This window comes from Cryptomeria japonica, unplaced genomic scaffold, assembly GCF_030272615.1.
Source record: "Cryptomeria japonica unplaced genomic scaffold, Sugi_1.0 HiC_scaffold_323, whole genome shotgun sequence".
Classification (NCBI taxonomy): Eukaryota; Viridiplantae; Streptophyta; class Pinopsida; order Cupressales; family Cupressaceae; genus Cryptomeria; species Cryptomeria japonica.
Genome location: NW_026729145.1, coordinates 17501 through 22015, shown reverse-complemented (window position 1 = coordinate 22015; position 4515 = coordinate 17501). Strand labels below are relative to the sequence as shown.

At 58.0% G+C, this 4515-nt stretch overlaps 1 non-coding gene across 1 annotated transcript; it reads left to right on the top strand.

Moving 5' to 3' along the window:
* The first annotated feature begins 3749 nt into the window (after window positions 1–3749).
* On the top strand, window positions 3750–3868 carry LOC131870372 (5S ribosomal RNA). The gene has a single exon (XR_009368684.1). It is a non-coding gene; the product is annotated as a 5S ribosomal RNA (ribosomal RNA).
* Window positions 3869–4515: the final 647 nt, after the last annotated feature.

Below are 4515 nucleotides of genomic sequence, written 5' to 3'. Positions count from 1 at the left end.
GGGCACTTTTCCTGCGCTCCAAAGGTGCACACCTAGGTGAGCACCTTCGACCACACCTTGTAGCACACCAAACTCTGACTTTCGACTTCATCCGCAATGCAGGGTCTTTGAGGTTGGCGCAATGCGCACAACCAGGGGAGTCGACCCATCAAACCCAACACCTCCCCTATATAAGCTATTTGTCTGATTCTCATACATGCGTAGCCTGCAGGAGCAATTAGGACATCGACCCCAACTTTCGGCTTCTAAACGAAAACAAGGTCTTTGAGGTTGGTGTAATGCGAACAACTAGGGGAGTCAACCCATCAAACCCAACACCTCCCCTATATAAGCTATTTGTCTGATTCTCATACATGTGTAGTCTACAGGAGCAATTAGGACATCGACCCCAACTTTTGACTTCTTAACGAAAACAAGGTCTTTGAGGTTGACGTAATGCGCACAACCAGGGGAGTCGACCCATCAAACCCAACACCTCCCCTATATAAGCTATTTGTCCGATTCTCATACATGTGTAGCCTACAGGAGCCATTAGGACATTGACCCCAACTTTTGACTTCTTAACGAAAACAAGGTCTTTGAGGTTGGCGTAATGCGCACAACCAAGGGAGTTGACCCATCAAACCCAACACCTCCCCTATATAAGCTATTTGTCTGATTCTCATACATGTGTAGCCTGCAACAACGATTAGGACATCCACCCCAACTTCTGAATTCGTCTGCGTTGACCGCACCAAAGGTGCACGCCTTGGTGCTCACCAAAATCCGACTTCCGACTTCTTCTGCTATGCGGGGTCTTTGAGGTTGGCGCAGTGCGCACAACCAGGGGAGTCAACCCACCGAATGCAACACCTCCCCTATATAAGCTATTTGTCTGATTCTCATACATGCGTAGACTGCAGCAATGATTAGGACATCCACCCCAACTTTTGACTTCTTAAACAAGACAGGGTCTTTGAAGTTGGTGCAGTGCACACAACCAGGGGAGTCGACCCATCAAACGCAACACCTCCCCTATATAAAGCTATTTGTCCGATTCTCATACGTGTAGTCTGCAGCAGCGATTAGGACATCGACCCCAACTTCCGAATTCGTTTGCATTGACCGCACCAAAGGTGCACGCCTTGGTGTGCACCTTGGAGTGCACTTTGGTGCTCACCTCGGTGCACACTTTGGTGTGCACCTCGGTGTGCACCAAAGGTGCGCACCTTGGAGCGCACCAAAGGTGTACACTTTGGAGCGCACCACATAGGGTCTTTGAGAGGTTGGCGCAGTGCGCACACCAAGGTGGGTGTTGAGGTGCGTGCCGAGGTGGGTGGGTGCTAGGGTGCGCTCCATGGTGGGTGCCAGGGTGGGTGCGTGCTAGGGTGGATTCCAAAGAGGGTCATAGGGTGGGTGCCAAGGTGGGTTGGTGATATAGTGGGTTCAAAGGTGGGTACTAGGGTGGGTTCCAAGGTGGGTCACAAGTTGGGTGCCAGGATGCGTGGGTGTTAGGTTGGGTGCCAAGGTGGGCTCCTGCGTGGGTGGGTGCTAGGGTGGGTTTCAAGGTGGACGCGAGGGCGGGTGCCAAGGTGGGTAACAAGTTGGGTGTTAGGATGGGTGAGTGCTAGAGTGGGTGCCAAGGTGGGTGGGTGCTAAGGTGGATGCCAAGGTGGTTCACAGGGTGGGTGGGTTCTAGGGTGAGTTCCAAGGTGGGTCACAGGTTTAGTGCTAGGGTGCGTGTCAAGGCGGGTGTCGAGGTGCCTGGGTGCTAGGGTGTGGATGCCAATGTGGGTCATAGGGTGGGTACTAGGGTGGGCTGCAATGTGGGTGCCAAGGTGGGTAACATGCTCGGTTGGTTCTAAATTGGGTGTCAGGGTGGGTGTGCACCCACCTTGCCCGAGGTGGGTGCCAAGGTGCCAGTGTGGGTGGGTGCTAAGGTGGATGCCAAGGTGGGTGAGAAGGTGGGTGATAGGTTGAGTGGTAGGATGGGTGGGTGCCAAGATGGGTCACAGGGTGGGTGCAAGGGTGGGTAGGTGCTAGGGTTGGTGTCAGGGTGGGTGGGTGCTAGGTTGGGTTCCAAGGTGGGTGCGAGGGTGAGTGTCAAGGTGGGTCACAGGTTAGGTGCTAGGATGGGTGAGTGCTAGGGTGCAAAGGTGCCAGGGTGGGTGCTAGGATGGGTCGATGCTAGGGTGAGTGGCAAGGTGGGTCCACAAGTGTCAAGGTGGGTGCCGAGGTGGGTGCCAACTTGGGTTCCAAGGTGGGTGCCAAGTGGGCGACTGCTATGGTGGATGCCAAGGTGGGTCACGGGGTGGGTGCCAAGTTGCTAGGTTGTGTTCCAAGGTGGGTGCCAACGTGGCTGCTAGGGTGCGTGGGTTAAAGGGTGTGTCACAACGTGGGTGCCAGGATGGGTGCGCACCCACACTGGCCAAGACGGGTGCAAGGTTGGGTTCCAAGCCCGGTCACAGGCTGGGTGCTAGGATGGGTGGGTGCCAAGGTGGGCACCAGGGTGGGTGCACCCACCCTGGCCAAGGTGGGTCACGGGGTGGGTCCTAGGGTGGGTAACGGGGTGGGTACTAAGGTGCGTGCCAAGGTGGGTCATGGGGTGGGTGCCAAGGTGGGCACCAGGGTGGGTGTGCACCAACCCTAGCCAGGGTAGGTCACGGGGTGGTTGTCGGGGTGGGCGTCAAGGAGCCAAGGTGGGTGGCAAGTAGCCAAGTTGCGTGCCAAGGTGGGTGTCGGGGTGGGTGCCAAGGATCCAAGGTGGGTGCCAAGGAACCAAGGTGGGTGTCTGGGTGGGTGCCGAGGTGGGAGCCAGGGTGGGTCCCAAGGTGAGTGCAAAGGTGGGTGCCAGGGTCAAGGTGAGTGCCAATGTGGGTTCCAAGGTGCCAGGGTCAGGGTGAGTGCCAATGTGGGTTCAAAGGTGCTAAGTTGGGTGCGAGGTTGGGTGCGAGGGTGGGTGGGTGCCAAGGTGTGCTAGGTGGAAGCCCGGGTGGGTCGGCATCCCATGGGTGTCGAGTTGGGTGCCTGATGGGTGCTTCTTGTCAAGTTTTAGTCGTCGGGACTCATTTCGAGCCTTAGAGGTCGTTTCTTGTCCGGTTGCCCTGTCTTCGACCTGGGAACCCAATTTTGGTCCTCGGGTCCCATTTTTTTTTGTCTCGCATCCCACTTTTGGCCTGTGGCCTTTTCGGGGTCGATTCTCGTTTTGGGCATCAGAGCATGTTTCTTCTCCTAAAACCCAATATTTGTTTATTAAGTCTCGGAACACATTTTTGTTCTCGTGGACCCATCATGGGTCTTGGAACGCATTTGTGGTCCTTGGGTCCCATTTTGCATCCCGAAACTTGTGTTTTGGTGCTTGATCCCTATTTTGGGTGCCCACCTTGCACCAAGTGCGCACCCGGGGCAAACCGAGCGCCTTGGTGCACCGGGGCAAGATCGAGCGTGCACCCGAGGCGCCCCGAACATGCACCAAGGTGCACTCGGCCCACATGTGAGCGCAGGTCGTTGCGCCCGAGGTGGTGTGTGGGCACCGCGTTGCAGACGGGACACTGCACGCACACGACGCCCCGTCCAGGTGCACGCACGTAGGCCGGGCCGGGTGCACACCCGACGCCCTAGCAAGGTGCGCGCACCCGGGCAGGGCTCACACTTGGCGAACGGGGCGCACTTCGCGAGGGAGGGTGTGCACCTCGACGGGGGTGGGTGGCCGGGGTGGATTCGCACGTGGGTCGCGGTTTGCTAAGTACACACTGCGACAAGCTCATAACGGGTGCGATCATACCAGCGTTAGTGCACCGGATCCCATCAGAACTCCGCAGTTAAGCGCGCTTGGGCCGGAGTAGTACTGGGATGGGTGACCTCCCGGGAAGTCCCGGTGTTGCACCCTTTTTTAGTTTTTCGCCGGGCGTCGCAATGCTATTTGAATAAACCTTTTGCCCGTTTGCGTTCTCGTCGGGGCCGGGCCGGGCCGGGGTGCGCTGCCCGCACTACCGCGCGCGCGGGGGCGACACCGAGCGCGCACCCGAGGCGCCCCGAGCACACAGGCCACGGTGCAACCCGGGCGTTGTGCGCGCACCCCGGTGCGCCCGAGGTGCTGCGCGCGCACCCAGGTGAAATCGGTGTGCACCTCGGCCAGTGCGCGCTCGGTCGAGTCGCGCACGTTGGCCAAGGTGCACGGTGATGTTTCTTACTCTAAGGTTCCGCACCAGACGCCCGGGACAGGTGAGCGAAGCTGGGCGGGGCCGGGTGCGCGGCCGGGGCAGGTGCACGCAGCTAGAGAGAGCTTTGGAGCACACCAGAGGTGCGCACCTTGGAGCACACTTCGGAGCGCACCAATGATGCGCTCCATTCAAAAGTTTCCTGAAAAGGCAAAAAAAGTTGAGATTATAGAATTTCCCACTTGAGAGATTGTAAAAAAAAAAAATTTAAAATGAAGGAAACGCGGGTGCCAAGGTGTGCGCGCCCGGGTGCGCAGCCCAGCCAAGGTGTGCGCACCAAGGCGCCCACCCTGGCGAAGGTGCACGCAAGGTGCGC